This window comes from Belonocnema kinseyi, chromosome 2, assembly GCF_010883055.1.
Source record: "Belonocnema kinseyi isolate 2016_QV_RU_SX_M_011 chromosome 2, B_treatae_v1, whole genome shotgun sequence".
Classification (NCBI taxonomy): domain Eukaryota; kingdom Metazoa; phylum Arthropoda; class Insecta; order Hymenoptera; family Cynipidae; genus Belonocnema; species Belonocnema kinseyi.
This window is the reverse complement of record NC_046658.1, coordinates 20238627-20257536: the sequence shown is the minus strand read 5'-3', so window position 1 is coordinate 20257536 and position 18910 is coordinate 20238627.

Below are 18910 nucleotides of genomic sequence, written 5' to 3'. Positions count from 1 at the left end.
TTAGTAAAAAACGTCAAATTTCCGACCTTCAAAAATTTATATCTTTTGAAATATACATTTTACGAAAATTTTACTAGAGACCTTTTCTTCTTAAAATGAGCCGTATTTTCTAAAAAAAAATTTGTCGGAATCGAAAAAACGACGTTTTCACAATTTGTTTAAACAATTGCAATTTAAACAATGTTGTACGCATTTTTCGAAAAATTAAGTTGTGGATTCGGATTCAGGGGCTCAAAATACATAAGAATAGAGGGTTTTCAGCTTTGGCGGTCTTAGTGCATACGGGATCATACCCAGCCCCCGGACTAACACGGGATATCACAGTTGCTCGAAATGTATGCTGAAGGGTGAAGCTGTAAAGCCTAAGAAGTGGAGAGAAACCGAGAAGAAGAAACGACATGTATGTTTTCCTGGAATAGGGCCATTTGGGTACAGGACTGATTTAGAGTTTGCAAATAATTATTATGTAGGCACTTATCAAGATCGAAAAACAACAATTTTGAAAGATATTCCTCGATTTGGAGCTGTTTCCAATGTGCCACTTGATTATATGCATCTTGTTTTATTAGGAGTGATGAAGAAACTGATTTTACTATGGTTGGAGGGCCCTCTTGGTCTGAAACTTTCTCCTAGTGACACTGATCAAATCTCTGTAAGTTAGTAGAATTAGAAAAAAGTTAACCAACAGACTTTTCTAGGCCAACAAGGTCATTGAGAAACATAAAGTTTTGGAAAGCTAAAAAATTCAGAAACGTCCTCCTCTACAGTGAACCAATTGGTCTTGAAGAAATTTTGAAAGAAGAAATGTATGTAAACTTCATAGCCTTACATGTAGCAATGACAATCTTATTAAGTCCAATTATGGTTAAAATTCCAGGAAACATCAGTTACGCTCAAGAACTTCCAGACTATTTCATTCAAACATTTGAAATATTTTACGGAAAAGAATTTATGTCACACAATTTCCATAACTTGCTTCATCTACCATGGATCAATAATAATAATTTAAAAATGACTGCACAATATAAGATTCTCAATCATGAACTTTTTTCGATCGACTGTAATAGTTCAAGAAACAACTGCGTTTTATTAAAAGATGGTTCCATTGCATCAATTCCAAATATTATACAATATGAGGAAAATAATATATATTTGGTAGGAAAGAAGCACCTTTTATTAGAGGATCTGTATGATAAGCCACCTAATTCCAGTTTCTTCAATATTCACGTGATAGATCAAAATAGCCAGGAACTTTATGGCATTTGAGAGAATTAAAAGCAAAATTGTGGACGATCCCGAGAAACAATGAACGAGTGTTCGTATTTCCAATACTTCATTCTCAATTACCTTAAGTAATCAATAGGCCATTACCCTATTAAAATATTGGATAATAAGTTGATAGGTTTATATGAAATAAGCTGAACTTGGAATGCTGTGTATCATAATTTTAGGAAAGTCAATCAGAAATGTCCCAAAGAGAACTCAGCGAAATTTTGAACAATTGAATTGTTAGTTTAATATTTATTTTCACTTGTATTAATCTTTTCAAAAAAAGATCTCAAAGCAAACGAAAAATAACTAAAAATAATTTTTTACAACAAAAACTAGTCTCGAAAAGTGTAAAATTATAAAATGATATAAGTTAATAATACTTTAACGATATTTCGACTTTATAAAAAATTTATATAAAATAATGAAATCAGTGATATTTAAACAAATCCATTTGAAATAAAGGAATAGGGTCCAGCTTTTGGTGTGAAACTGATTTGGTATCTGGATAAATTATTTCTTGGTGAAAAGAAAGGAATAAGTTCATTATCTTTGGAAAGAGGGTGGGGATTGTCGATTTTTTCTATTCTACATGAAAGTTCTTGCTTATTCAGTTGTTGATGCCCAAAAAATTCGAAAGCTTTAAAAAATGGAAAAGTAACGGCTATTTTTTTTAATTCTAGAAAGGGAATTCTCTCAAGAATCTCAATTTGAATTTTTGATTTAAAAATAGTTTGCAATTTGTGATACATATCTTGTAAGTTTGGTTTTTGGTAACGCACTGCTTCAACCTCGAAAATATTATTTGAAAAGAATATAGTATTTTTTTATTTCCTTCAAAATCCACGAAAGGTACAAATAAGGTTCAGAAAAAAATTACTTATCTTGAAAAATTCTACGAAAAACACCTCTTGCAAATTTTTCATTTTTTGCGGAAAAAAGAATTAATGATATTAATATAAAGTATTAATCATTCATAATTTTTAGGTAATCTTAGAATAATTGTAAAAGGAAAAAAAATCTTGATTATACTGTGAAATAAGTGCTTCTTTATTTTCACCATAGTATCTAAATATATAAAAATGCCAAATCATTCTGATACCATGACCTTGAAATTTTGCTTGATTTGAAATTAAAGTGGTCATTAATGCTATTAATCTGCAGAATACTAAATTTTCTTCGAAACGATAACGGTCAAATTAAGAAATAAATTATGGACAAGCAGTCCAGTTTATCGTTTCATGACATTTGCATGTTATTTCAGGTATTTTAATAAAATGCCATTTTCTGTGATCGAATTAAAGGATGGTGTACTTCTTGTTCCTACAAAGTGGATAAGAAATGTCGGAGGGGAAAAAATGATTTGTTACTGGCCACCTTATAAAATTCAGTCTGAAATAAATGATGCAGTATCAAACCTGGCGGACCCCTTGCCTTCTTGGACTCGGCACGATGTGCTGAAACATTTAAAAAGGACAAGTAAGGCTGGAAATATAATTTGCTATCAATGCTAACTTTATTATAATTATTTTACTATTAAAAGCCAATAGAAAAAACTTGAATTTTTTTATTTGAATTCATTCCTTATATACATATGCACGATTGAAAAGGGTAAAGTAAAACTGTTAGAAGCTTTAATAATGACGGATATTGATATGGAGGCCACGGAAAACTATGTGGAAAAACTTAAAAAGACCAGACAAGGCAGGGCCAGGGAATCCCCTTCACTTGATTTTCAATTCAATTCGTCATCTAAGGCCAATAAAAATAAACAACTTTCTTTGGATGATCTGACTGGCATCAGTAAGTTATCGAAACCCGAGGGCAACCTAAACTTAAAGATAAAATGAAAACCTTCAATAATAAGCGAGGAAAAAATGAGTATCCCAAACATCCCACTTCACTCATCAAAACGAAGAAGACTTGACTCAAATGACCGCCATAAGGTAGCAGGCAAGTTTAGAAAATCTTTACATGCAAATATGTAAATTTTCTTATTTTTATTCTGTAAGAAAGCATAATACTTAAATGTATGCTTTAATATGTCTGTAGATGAGAATACTGCAACTGCACCTTCTCATGCTGATCGTCCAACTTCTCATCCTCAACCACTTCCTGATTTTGAAATTTCTGGTATCTAAACTTTTTAATAAGAACTAGAGAAGATTAATTTTTGCAAATTAACTTATCGGCTAAATAACTAGTTTAATTATGCAGGGTGTCCAAAAAGTTCCGGGACAGCCAAATAAATCCTTAGGTACAATTTTTTTGTTGACCTTAGATTTGACCTTCCCCATAAATTTCATGGTTATTCCGAGGTCATCTGTATTTTTTAAAATTGAATGGCCCATCTTTCACATTGGCAATCGAAAGAGCGGAAAATTTTACGTTAAAAAGTGTATTCGGGTCATAGGTAAGGTGTGACCTTGCTAGACGTATCAAGGTCATTCAAATGTCTATATGGTCTGAACATTTTTTCGCAAACTAGCTTGTGAAAATCATCCTCTTGCCCTACTTACTTAAACAATGTACATTTAATAGTGACCATCGAGTGACCTTAAACATGACCATCAAGGTCATATCAAGGTCACTCTTTGTTTTTTAATTGAAACGACTCTGTTTGGCTTCGGACGTGGATAGAACGGAAAATTTTACTTAAAAAAGTGTAGTCAGACCCTATTGAATTTTGCATAACCATAATATGTCCATCAAGGTCAAACCTTACCTAAGATCTGTCTATACTTTTTAATGTAAAATTTTCCCTTCTTTCGATTTTCGATGTCAAACAGAGTCGTTTCAATTAAAAACAAAGAGTGACCTTTATATGACTTTGATTTTCATGGTCAAGGTCGCTCGATGGTTCGCTATTTATATGGTTCAGACCATACAGGTGTTTGAATGACCTTGATACGCCCATGAAGCTCACACCTTATCCATGGCCTGTCTACACTTCTTTTTGTAATATTTTTGCTCTTTCGATTGCCAATGTCAAAAATTGGCTATTCCATTTGAAAAAATAAAGGTGACCTTGAAATAACCATGAAAATCATGGTCAAGGTCTGAACTAAGGTCACCAATGGATTCCTCTTTGAATGTTACTACAAGAATTACCTCAAACTTCTCCAAAAAAAATTGTACTTAAGTATTTATTTGGATGTCCCGGGACTTTTTGGACACCCTGTATAACATTCTCTTGGTATTATATTTTCAGAAAAACAAGTTTTTTTGGAACGAACCTCTCCTCGAAATCTTTTTGGAGACAGTCCAGAATGAAAAATAAAAATTCCTGTTTTGCAAAAAAAATCGAGACCCAACCCACTTGATAAGCCAAAGAAACAAAGAAGTTTAGAAAACTGTCTCTGGAGTCATGCGTATCAGGACAGAAAGTCTGGTAATTGATTGAAAACGATGACATTCGGAGATTTAACTTCAGAACTAACGATATAGACAGCAAACAGAATTCTTTGTCAATAAAATATGCTGTTTTCAAAATAAATAAGACAAAATGTATCTTATCGATTTATAAAAAAATGTTTTGTTTCAACAAGTTATGATTCTTTGAATTTTAAAGATTGAAAACAATATATATTCAAGCTACAAATGATTGCATGATTTAAAATGAACGCGTAAATGAATTTGTAATTAATATATTGTAATTAATTATTTTTAACCATTTCTCTATTATAGGTCTCGCTTATGAAGAGTTTTCTTTTAGAAAGATGAACGAAATTATAATACACCTCAGAGACTTAAAATTGCAATCACAAAATAACTCTGCGGTAAATACCTGTAATATTTCATTTCTTGATTCTGTTGATTGTCCAGAATTACCAATAAAGACGCAGACGGACCTATTGGAAATTAGTGAAAGGCTGAGAAACAAAGAATTAAAAAATAGAATGGTAATTTTCACAAACTAATTTAAATTACTAAACGATTAATTAGAGAAAATGTGGTATATATTTCCTGATGTAAGCTTGCACTCATTAAATTATATAATCGATTTTTTATTTACAGACACACGCATAGATAGCTATTGGTGGAAATAGCTTGAACAATTTTCTGGCCTATATCTGCTACAGGCTTTTCGCAAATAACGTAGCTCTTCTCTATAGCTGGTCAGAAAGAAAGAAGCCAAAATATTCCCTTGAAGACACTAATTTCACAACCCTAATTATAAGTAAGTAATTATAAAATAAAATACATTAAATTGTGTCTAATCACTACGAAAGAAATCATATTAAAATTTTAAATTGTTCAAGTATCGCATCCAAATGCTACGGATCATGAGCTCAGGACTTTAGGTTCAAGGTGGTTTTCTCAAGACAACAACAGATTGGTCAGGGAGAAGTGAGTGAACTATTTTCATGGATTTCATAAAACTGAAATAAATGTTATCACGGGTAATAAATGCTGATATGTTGGACAACAATAGGATCAGAATTAACTTTATTTAATTCCGCTAGAGATGAGTCAACTCCATTCTGACCCTATAGTTGTGCAACAACTCCGGCTGTTTTAATAGTGATAGAAGCTCTTGAAATTATCCTAAAATTTGGATGAGCATCTGAAATCTGTCTCATCTTTCACGATGGGCCCGGATTGTGTTCGACCCAAGAGGGCCTGCAACTCTCGTTTTTCTTCTGAAATCATTTAAGTGATGCTCCAAGATTGGTTGGTTTGAGACAAAAAGGAAAAAAATCACTGAAGGGATTGTTGAATGAACTAAATTTCTACTTTTTTATTTTCAAGTTATTATGTATAATCTTGTCAAAGTAACTCCGATGCGATGCTTTTGTAAATTTAGTTCTATAATTTACCATACGAAACAAGCATTCAAAAGTCAAATATCGTTGGACATCTGGGATAGATTAAAATTTAGGAAAAAATGTGCAAATTTTCAGTTTTTCTCAGTCTTTAAAACAATTCTTTACTTAAGAGCGGGCTACTTTGAATTTGTCTCAACCAAACTTAAAGGGCATTTCATTCACCGTGAAACAACGAATTTCTTATCTAATAATGTTTAAGAGATATATATTTTGTAATTTATATTTTTTTCTATAACATAAAAAAATAGTTTAGTTTTAGTTTTTGTGAAATAATATATCTCCTGTTCATTGTAGATAAGAATATTCAGAATAGAATAAATAGAATCAGGCTAAATAGAAAGGAAATTTAAAAAATCTAATGTTATATCTCTAATACATTCGAATTTGTACTACCTCGGACGCGTGGGAGATGTAACATTTTTTTAGATTTCCTTTTCTTTGAGTCTGATTGAACCAATACTTTGACTGTTTTTTATACAGTGCACAGAAAAATATATGGTTTCACAAGAAGAAGAACTAAATTTTATTTTTACAAAATATTTTAGAAATATATATACGGGGAATTCAATGCACTTCGATTTTTGTTCAGGCGACTTTGAAGAAGCATGCTATGAAGTGAAGAAATAAGTTAAAGTCTGATAAAAAGTGATAAACAAGTAAAAGTTTTGAATTTTGTTATATTTATTGAAAACAAATAACGGTATTCCTTTGCAGAGATAAGAAGAGAGCAGATCAACAGGACGATGAAATGGAACACGAGTTTAGTCTGGAAACAAATGAAAATGATGATGAATGTCTAGATGCTGATTATAAAGAAGGAGATCTTGATGAAGAATGATTTAAATTATGAAACTAACTATATTATTATGTTTCCATTGGCGTTTGTATTAATACATTATTTATTAAATAATAAATCAGTTCCGGGAACCTTTCCGTTGTCGAAGATGATGTATTTTTTTCATAAACGTGATAAATGGTATTATTCGGATTGACAAGATCCCGATAACAAGCGTTGAATTCAGAAAAATTAATAATTTGTATTCCTGTGAATATGCGATTTTTCCTCCGTCTAAAAATCCCCTAACGGGAGCAGAAAAAGTGCAAATCCTATTCCCCTCAATGGACCTAGTAAAACTTAACGAAAGCATTTATTTAACCTATTTTCCATTTTTAAAACTTTTTATAACTTATAAATTCGAAAAATATTCAAATTTTTATTTATTTATATTTTAATAATTTATTTAAGCGTCTTAAAAAATGCAACAAAGAAATCTATGCAAATGTGTGAATTTAAATAATTTTAACTCTAGAGAGGCTGAGTTGAATTGGTAAGAATTAAAATTTCAGAATTTACATTTCGCATGAAGGAATTTAAGCAACTTATTACACATATTTTGTGAACTTATTAGAAGGAATTAAATATATTGAAAACACGTTCTCTTTGGGAGAATAGAAAACTGTGTGGCGGTCTCTATGGAAATAGAAGTAAATAGGTTTAGGAGGTATCCTATTCTTATTGTGGCATTTTAGACGGAAGGAAAAATCCCGCATTAAAAATAATAGAATAATCTTCGCTTTTGCGCTGAAATCTGAAAATATTAATTTATCTCTATTATACGCTTATTACCGGAATTATTCTAATATATAGATTAGACACAACCGGAATTATTTTCCATTTTGACTCTTTAGTTATCCATAAATGTCGATTTTCTAACAGTGTATACTTTAGACTTTTTATTATTCGTTATAAAAATGTTAGTAAAGTACTATAGAAACTTTTAAGGATGATAAAGGCAATCTTTTCCTGAAATTCATACGATATTTTCGAAGCAACGTTGCACAGAAATATGAATGAAATTTTAAAGACAATATTTTGACAATATTTCGTGAACACTTTGCAGACACATACGGCAATCTCGATTCAACATTGTTTTGAAATATTGCTCGAACATTCCAGGCAAATATTGCCAGATTCGGATATTTTCATGTTTCTCGAACGCTGCTGCAATATTCATTTGGAATGTTGCCAATATTTTAATTAAATATTTCTGCAACATTGCGTGTTATGTGGGCGGCGTCCTCTTTGATAACGTAGGGAAGCGAGTATTTAACAAGTAAAAATCTTCACCTTAAATTTTCGCTTCATTCATTTTTCTCTCATAATTCTCCTTATTTTTTTCTTCATTCATAATATTCGGTAAATTTTTCATTAAAGTATGTGATTTTCCATTCGATCAGGTGACTCGTGTCTTACATGAAGAAATGAGCGTGTCGATTCCATAACGTCCTTAGCGCTCGGACTCGCTCTTCCAGTACGCTGTGCCTTGCGGAAACGTTGAAAAATTTCCGAAAAATACCAATTTTGGAAATTCACTGCGCAAAAAATATGACTGTATCAGGCTCGACGAGCCGCACAACTTTGATGAAGATAAACATAAAAATTATTGCAAATCATTACTGTCAGGAATCGTTTCCTCGGACTTTGACGGACAAAAGTCTGCAGGGAAGTTTCGCGGACAGACAACTACCAGTGGCAAAGCTGTTTCTTGATATTTAAGGAAAACTTTGACCAAATTTGAGTTAAATCGTTCTTTTTGTTTAAGAGATGTAAACGATTTCTTATTGCCGCTCGCGCACTCTACTCGAGTCGATTGACGCCCTCGTACCGTTCATAATCGCCCACAGATCGTATTTTTTAACCAATTACAAAATTTTTTTTTATAAATGTTCAGCATTCAATTTTTAAGAGAATTTAAGTTTGGGATTTTTAATTTTTTGTCACTGAGCAACAATATATAAACAAGTAAAGTGAAAAAATTGGCCATTTCAGATTTCTGAATTTTTATCTCAAGAAAAAATACAGAAAAAGACTTACCATCAGCTGGAAGTATTGAAAGTCAACACTTCTCTTCACTATGAGCTATAGAATACGAATAAAGTATTATATTCAACATGCTACCACAATAAATCTGTTTTATAGAGTCCTGAAGAAACTCCATAACTGAAAAGATTAGTTTTGCGATTTTAGGGTATTAATTACCATTTTTTGGGGGTTTTTAATGCAAAATTTTGCCAGTATATGAAATACAACTTCATACTCATAATGTGATGCTTAGAACAATTGTTTAAACAATTTATCATTGTTTTCAGAATCGTTTTCTCAGAATAGAGATGGAATGTTGTGGTTTTTTCAAAACTTTTCCACTTTTCTCCAATTTTCAATTAAACTTAGGCGATACTTAATTATTGTAAACAAAAATAACACAGCCACACAAAAAAAAGAGTGCGGATCTGGTAACAAGACACACATATTCCCATGGATTTTGGGGCGCTGAATTCAAATTCGGTAATGAAAATCACCCATCACGTCATGGTTGAGCCATAACCTCAAAAAATGACGAAAAATCATGCACTGAGGCAAATAAATTTCAAAATAATGCCAGTGATGCAAATTTTCACTTCAAAACCATGTCGACAACTGTAAAGGATCAACCCTTGCCTGATATCAACTTATTTAACATAACTTTACCCAACAGAACCTGACCTCACCTAACCTGAATTAACAGAAATTTATTGAACTACACGTAAAGCTCTGGAAGCATATTTTCCCAGTAACAAATGTGTGCTAAATCGAATGGGTCAACTCGAGCCTAACCTAGAAATAAATCTAACCTAGCCTAACCTAACCTCACGAAACACAATCAAACTGATTGTGTAGTCCCGTTGTGTTTGCGGTACCGTTTCATTCAGCTTCGGTTTAGGTAGAGGTTTAACCTATCGTAACCTAACAAAACCTGACCTAACCTAACCGATTACGCTGGCAACCCTGTTCTTGCGTACTTTCATATTTTGACATTAATAGCAGTAAATGTCCGGAGTTTCGTAACCACTTGTTGCTAGCATTATTCGCCTGTCTCTGTAACCAGGGCACCTCTACGTGGTTACGGTGAGCAACGGATCCACATCGGCTGAGTCCCTGGGGAAACAGCGTTCATGCCGTCATTGCAGACACAGGTAAAAAGTGTATTACGATGCAGGGAAAAACCCCAGTATCGGCGTCTGGTCAGGGTGGGAAAGCGGGCTCTCCGACGTTGTCATCATGCAACCATAGTTCTTCATCAATGGATCACTTGGTTGGTGTAGAGTCTCATTCTACAAGGAAAAAAACCGCGAGCATTTCTCAATCGCATGCATGCAAGAACAGCTCAGATTCATTCTGTTACATTGACGAGGAAGTGAAAAGTCTTTACGAAAAGTGTTTTGACCGTAAATTGCTGCACCAAGAAACAAAATGGGTTCCTCACGTCATATGCAATTCCTGCAGACTTATGTTGTATCGTCTAAAAAATTCAAACAACGAAAAGTACCGCAAGTACTCTACACCAACCACATGGAAAAAAACCGTTATTGCGAAGGACTGCTACTTTTGCATGAATTTCGTCAAAGGGTTCAACGCCAAAAATAAAAATAAAATTTCGTACATTAATGTGTGCACAGTCACAAGAGCAATTGAAATCAATAGAAATTCACGCCAGACTGACTTAGGCGCTTTAGCAGATGATAGAATGGAAGTTGAAAGTCAACGTCATGGAGACGCTAGTGAAACCAGTGATCGAACAGAAAATAGTTCTGATGATTCCGATGAAAATGACGAAAAAGATGCCGAATATGGCGTGCATAAAATAAAATTGAAGGTTCCAATATTAGTGTCGCAACTAGAACTGAATGATTTTATTAGAGATCTTGGATTACCGAAAGACGGCGCTGAATATGTCGCTTCATTTCTAAAAAGAAGAAATCTTCTAGAGCCAAAGAAAAAAGTTGCATTCTATCGCGACAGGGACAAAGAATTCAGAAAGTTTTTCGTTAAAGACGAAGAGACGTCTTTAGTGTACTGCACTGTCGTTAGCGGACTAATGAACCACTTGAAGAAAAATTTGTACAGAGACGAAGAATGGCGACTTTTCATTGATTCGTCAAAACGCAGCATTAAGGCTGTTTTACTGCATAACACGAATACTTATACTCCTATCCCTATAGCTCACTCAACGGTCATCAAAGAAGAATATAAGAATGTTAAAATGCTTCTTGAAAAAGTTAATCACACGAATCACAAATGGCAAATATGTGGTGATCTCAAAATCATAACAATAATATTAGGCCAACAATCGGGTTTCACGAGAGAGCCATGCTTTATATACCTGTGGAATAGCAGAGATCGAGCCAATCATTACAGCAACAAACATTGGCCTTTAAGAGATTCATTCAAACCTGGTTCTCATAATATCATCAACCAAAGCCTCGTTGATCCAAAAAAAATTTTACTTCCACCACTCCACATGAAGCTTGGGCTCATGAAGCAATTTGTCAAGGCGTTAGATAAAGATGGACAATGCTATAAGTATATATCCCTTAAATTCCCTAATGTTTCAAACGCTAAATTGAAAGAAGGAGTCTTTGATGGACCACAGATTCGAATATTGACAAGAGATACTAATTTCGTGAGCCACATGACGAAAATTGAAATGGACGCTTGGGAAAGTTTTAAAGTAGTAAACGCCAATTTCCTCGGTAACAAAAAAAGTCCAGACTACGAGAATATTGTTGCGAAAATGATAAGAAACTAAAAAAAGTTAGGCTGCTTAATGAATTTAAAACTTCACTTTCTAGATTCCCATCTGGACAAGCTTCCAGAAAATGTTCGTGAGTTCAGCGAGGAACAAGGGGAACGTTTTCATCAAGACATAAAAGTGATGGAACAACGATATCAGGTTAGATGGGACGAGGTCATGATGGTTGATTTTTGCTGAATGTTGAAAAGGGAAACGAATGCAGGTCTTAAATGTAAGCGTAACCCTTTGCATCGTTCCTTCGAAGAAAAAAGGACACGTTATAGTAGGCAGAAAATAAACTGAAGCAGGTCTGTAAATCAATTTAATTACGATAAAAAGCAACATTAAATGTAAACGCGAAAGATAGTATGAATATATCCCTTTAGTTTAATAAAAGCAAAGGGAAAACATTTTTGAATAAAACTCTTATTCATTTGCATGTTTAAGTTACAGTGCTACATTTTAATTGATACAAACATTATCAGGTTAATTGAAATGGGGTCAATTCTACTTTTAGTTCTAAGTTTCTTCAAATGAGTAATGTGCGTCTAAATTTTTAACCACCTGTAGTACAATGAAATGAATTTTTTTGTGTTACAACGGGAACACTTAATACGTGTGTCTTGTTACCAGATCCGCACACTTTTTTTGTGTGGCTGTGTAATTGTTTAAACAATTTATTATTATTGTTAATAATATTCAATTTCAATAATGCTAGAAAATTGCGGTTTCATCTGAAATTTTTAACTATTTATCCAATTTACAATCAGAGTGAGATGTATTATTAATGAATGTTAAAAAATTAACTTTGTAAATAAATTAATATTATTGCTAATGATACCTAATTTTAATAATGCTGGAAAGTTGCGGGTTTTTCTGAAAATTTCAAATTTCAATCTTCTCTTAGGTCAGTGCAAGAAAACTGTTGTTTTTCAAATATTCAATTTTGCTTCGCCTTTTTGGTTATGAAAAAGTGATGAATAAACCTGATAAAGAAACATATTTAAAACAATCTCTTTATTTTTTGTGTATATTTCTTTCTGAAATAAAACGAATATTTGAAATATATGCTTCAAATTTTCTACATGGATCCCAGGGATTATCCGGAGTCAATGGCTGATTCAGGGCAGGTGCTAAGGGGGTTAACCCCCCCCCACCCCCTGAAACTTCTGGCCTTTCGTGTTAAAGACCGACACCGCTAAGCTATGCATGGGATATACATATATATCTATTTTGACCCCCCCCCCTGAAATCTTTGTCTGGGTCTGCCTAGAAGGGGAGAGGGGGACTGATAATGAAATATGTGCATTACCAAATTTTTCTATTACGCTTTGTAAAAAACTGCATATTATAATTCAAAACAAAACTTTCACAATTCATTTACAGACCTAGTCCTCCCACCCACTCCTATATTATATTCCATTCTATGTTTCTGTCTCTTGTGTAAGATAGCTTGTTTGTTTGAATTAGTTTTTTTATTAATTAGAAATAAAGCAATGCAATGCATTTAAAACAATAAAATACTATTTCAAAAATGATTCTTTTTGAGGTTTTTTTATTTTTATTATTTCGTAACTACAAAGTCAAAGCAAAACTAAATATTTTTCACTCTATGAAAAGCATTAACTTTTACATTACGTAGTAAAAAGTAGACAAAAATGTAAGAGTTCAGGAAAAAACGCAACTTCCCAGCATTATTGAAATTGAATGTTATTGACAATAAGAATAAATTGTTTAAAAAATTATTTTTGTTAACAATAATTAAGTATCATCTAAGTTTATTGAAAATTGGACAAAAATTTGAAAAGATTTGAAAAAACCGCAACATTCCATCTCTATTCTGGGAGAGAAATGCTTAAAACAATGATGAATTGTTTAAACAATTGTTGTAAGCATCTTATTATGGGTATGAAGTTGTATTTCATATATTGGCAAATTTTTGCATTAAAACCCCCAAATAAATCGTAATTAACACCCAAAAATTGCAAAACTTATTTTTTCAGTTATAGAGTTTCTTCAGGACTCTATAAAACAGATTTATTGTGGTAGCATGTTTATATATTGTTACTCATTGTCAGTGACAAAAAATTAAAAATCCCAAAACTAAATTCTCTTAAAAATTGAATGCTGAACACTTATAAAAAAAAACTTTGGAAACGGTTAAAAAATACCACCTGTGGGCGATTATGAACAGTATAATCCGGGCTTTCAGGAATCTTAAAAAAATAATTGAATTTCTACAACTAAAAATTAATCAGTTCATCCTCCTCAGCTAGTAGCATTTTTTTCTCAGTGGCCAGCAAAGAAAAAATTGTTTTCCACGTATATTTTCAAAACAACGCTGGCTTTGATCACAAAAAGTCGAAGCTGAAAAACTCATTTCCTACCAAAAAAGTAGGACTTCCCTGCACACTTTTGTCCTTCAAAGTCTGAGGAAACGATTCCTGACAGTAATGATTTGCAATAATTTTTATGTCACAAATATAGAAAAGAAATCTACTTTTAAAATTACTTTCCATTGATCTCGGTACAATAGAAATTTCCGGTTTTCAATTTTTAGCAAAAAAAAACTATCAATTTAATGTTCTTGGAAAATGAATTTCTGTAAGTCCAACGACCTTGCAAACTTATTTCCATGCAGCAGTTGTGTAATGAAGCGAGTTGTAGTATTGTATGGAAAATACTTCAACGTGATATTGCTCGGTAAAATTAAGTAAAATTGATCGTTATTCATTGCAATTTTTTTACATAGGTAGCAGGTATCCAGGAATTGAATTTATTAAAATATCTCATCCACTTGATAAGTAATTGTTTTTTAGAACCCTTCCCCCTACTACGTTTCACTCGATCAATTACAAATTCTGACTTATTAATATTAGTATCTTTCTTCACACCCGATAATTCTCTTTTTAAAAAAAACCTCCGTTTATATCCTCACCAGAGAGATCTTGTAACTCGTAAACATATGGATTTTGTCTAAGGCCTTTAATTATTCGTTTTACCACAAGAATATCCTCTGTCCATCCAGCTTCATAACATTTTCCAAAGTCACCTCTGATGGTCGTATTCCTATACTAGAATGTCGCGCATTATTACAGCCTTGTGAAATCTGTATAAAACATCAATATAACGTTGACTATTACTATGAGCAAAATGGCGCCCCATACGTTCTCTTAGTGTACGATTAAATCGTTCGACTACAGCAGTATTAACATTTGGATCACGTACAGGACGAAATCTTATACGCCGTGTCGATAACAAATTTTGAAAACCTGCACCGAGAAATTCTTTTCCTCTATCAATCTGTAGACAGACAGGAGAACGCTTTTCACTTTTATCGAGCATAACCTCAAAAGCCCTTCTCCCTGCATTCATAGATTTATCTTTAAGATGCTCAACCCAAACGTATTTACTCAGCACGTCAATGATCACCAGTAGATACTGGTATCCATCGTTGGCATCTCTTAAATATTTTAGATCAACTAAATATACTTCCCATAAATCTTCTTTATTTAATATCGTAATTTATTTTTCTGAAACGTCGATAAATTGGTGTGTGTAGATTATATGAGTCTTGAGATTTTAACCAATCAACCACCTTTGCACGTGAGATTCTTCCACGCACAGCGTTTGTGAGTTTTTCAATATCTGCGTAAAAGGCTTCATTGGATGGGTTAAAATATATTTCTTCTAACAGTTTCATCGTTTCAGAAACAATGTTTTTACTGGCTCAATCTTCTCGACCCTTGAGCTTTAGCCGAACCTGTGCTGCGAGGTGTGGCTCGCTTCGTACTCCTACCTGACGTGTAAGTGAGTTCTTTGTATACCTCGTCATAATTACTGAGTCATAAAGCCCAGGCGATAATTTGTGTCTGCGCCGACTACCTCTTTCTCTCTCTCTCTTTCAAAGGGATTATATCTTCTTTCCTGTATTTTCTATTTCCGACAATATCTCTAGACCAATGGTCGGCACGCTCTTGCCCTGGGCAGGGTAGTCTGCCCTGGCTGCTCTGTGACCTACTCTCAGGGCAGTACCTGCGTGCTTGGCCAGATCATCCCTTTCCTCAGGGGTCCTTTGTTATAAAATGGGAAAAAATGTGAAATTAAAAAATTCGTAATTTTGCCATCAGTGACTTAAAAGTAATATATTTGGCATCTACGTATTGTTCCGATTCCAAAGACATGTAATTTGTCTATAAAGGTTGAAAATTTGAGAAGTATTTAGTATTAAATTGACTGTCAATCCGATGTTTCTTGATTATAAACTCTTTCAAAATTTTAACTTTTCTAGGCAAGTAATATATCATTGGAATCGGAAAAATACGTAGATGCTGATAATGCTATTTTCAAATCGCTAATTAAAAAATTAAAATTTTTAAAATTTCCTTACTTTGACATGCCTGTGGACAAAAGACCCTTGCTGGAGTAAGCTCACTCACACTAAGGTACATGAATAGACCGAAAAGTAGTAGAAAAAATTAAGTCGGGTGGAGCCTGACCATACCTGAAAATGAAGCAAAAAGTTTGCCGACCACTGCTCTAGACATACCGATTTCATGAAGGATCATGGCAAACTGGTCTCGGCCTGCCGGTTTCACCTTTTTTTAATCTCAATCTATTGTTTATTAGATCACTGATATTGGCATTTTTTACACTGTTGCCATCTATAAAGAGAGAACCATGTGAATCCCATTTTACACGTTTTTGTTTATCTGGTTGACAAAATCGTTGGAGTAAAACAATTCCTTTATTTTTGAAAGTTTTTGGAATAGATCCAATTATTTCATCAGTATTTTAAAAATAATCTTTCCCCTCTTTATCATCATTATAATGTAAATTACTTCAATCACCTATTAATAAGATTAAAAACTTTGTAGTTAGCATCAGAGAAGATATTATCTACTGGATCCATCGCACAAGTTTGCGCTTTCGTATTTACAGTATTATTCTCTGATCCGAAACCTTGTTGTAGAAATTTTTCTACCTGCTCGCTCGGCACTGAAACCATCTTTCTCGAATGTTCTATAACTGCTAAATGGAAAAAGGATGTTTACTCTCTAAAATTATCTGAGCTGAAAATATTTGAGAAAAGACTACCGATAATCGGAGCGAGTAATAAAGGTAATCTACCCTTCTGAATGATAAAGCGTTTTTTATTTTTCCAAGCACCCTTGATGTTACCAATTTTCTTTGAGCCCCTGATAAAATATATTTTGTAAGATAAAGATAACACGAAGATTTTGATGGTGACTTCCTTTAATCAGAAGATCTACAATTGTATTGTTTGAAGATTTACGCACAAGATGATCGATAATTATGAGCTTAGGACGGTCATCATCGCTAGAATAATCAGTCGGTTGCGGTAAGCCTTTTCTAGATTCTATGGTTTAACCGTATTCAGAATAACCTGACTGCCATTCTGAATAGTGAAAAAGAATACGTTCCAAATGCGTATTACACATTACATCGGTATAGCTCAAAATTTTTTGGACAAAACAAGTTTTCCCACAACCACTTGGCCCGCAAACTATAGCAGTGAAAACATGTTGCCAACGAGGGTCCATTATCTATACTGATATATGTATAATTCACCATAATTTTATAATTAATAGTAAAAACACATATTTGAAGAAAAAGTATTTTCTGCAAAACTAATCAGCTTGTAAGTGCGGCCGGTGTGGAACCTATATACTTTTTTTTCGGTTCCACACCATCGTACCTATATAAGCTTTTTTCGGTTCCGCACCATCGAACCTATACAAGCTTTTTTTGGTTCCGCACCATTGAACCTATATAAGCGTTTTTCGGTTCCGCACACGGACCAGGTTTTTTTAGCTTATTAGAGCCTGCTTTGCATGCCGACAATCAGCTTGTATTCGACATCCGCGTTCTTAGATCGGCTGTATCAGCTTATCATCAGGCGATCTCACGCACTGGGGACACCCGAGCCGGTCTACGATGGAAAAATACAATTCTTATTCATCACCACCACTTAATATCTCACAAAATAACATAAATGAAAAAAAGAGCGCAGAGCTTATCGTATTTTGACTCCTTCCAAACACTTTACAATTTGAACAACCAAAAGGCTTTGCAGCCCTTCGCAGTATGCTATCTTATCTTACCTGAGCTGGGATCTTAATCTCATATACTTTCACACGCAATGTAGGTTTTAGGTAATATTTCTATTTCAAATATACGTGTAGACATACTTGTAATAGTTGATATAAATGTAGACTTTCATTTTCGACTATTGAAAATCATACAATTTATTGTTGAAATTTTGCCCGAACTATTGTTTTAAAATATGAAAAATGTTTTTTCAACCAGAGAATTATTAAAAACATATGACCGACATATTTTGAAATTAAATATGTGGACAGAGGCTGCTATAAAACTTTTTAACAGTCATTAGTATTTATTAATGATACACAGATTATCTTTCATTTCGTTTGTAATTTGAGTATTTAAAATACATGTTATTTCGTCAAATACTAGTTGAAAATTTGAATCCACAAATCCGGCGACAGTTTGGACTTTACCTGTTGGTTAAAATACTCAAATTTAACATTTACAATTTGACGCATAAATTGATTGGAAGGTCTGTGTATTTTCTCTGCCAAAAAATAAGCACTTAATTTTTCAACGAAATAATCCTTGCAGAGCTTGAAATTCGATATTACTTGTTCCATACTTCTGACGCGTTCATCGATGCAAATGACAATGCTGACGAGGCCTTGCAATGTAGGTGCTTGAAGAATAATGTCGGGTACATAGAGTTTTTCGTTTTTTTTATGCGTCTCGCTATTTGTCGATGTGGTTGCTTTTAATCGTTGCTGCATTTGCTAAAATCTTTTGGATTCAAATACCTTTGGCATTATACGAAGATCGAATTTTTGTTTTAATGGAAGCCATTCGTTAAGATTGAAGGAAATTCCATGCGATTTATTGTTTAAGATTCGTATAACTGGTTCAAATGAACCATCGACTTGAATTTCCAAACCAAGAATAATTTTTTTTGAAGAAGAGTTATTCAATTCATAGATTGTTGCAAAATTCAGAGATTGACAAAGTGAATTTTTTGCTTTTTTCACTGTTACACTTTTACAGTCTGTCAAGTTAAAGCGTGGGTGGCTTTACTCGCAGTCGGTAAGGTGTATCGACATGATTTTGGTGTCAAAATATTAAGAAGAGCTCCCT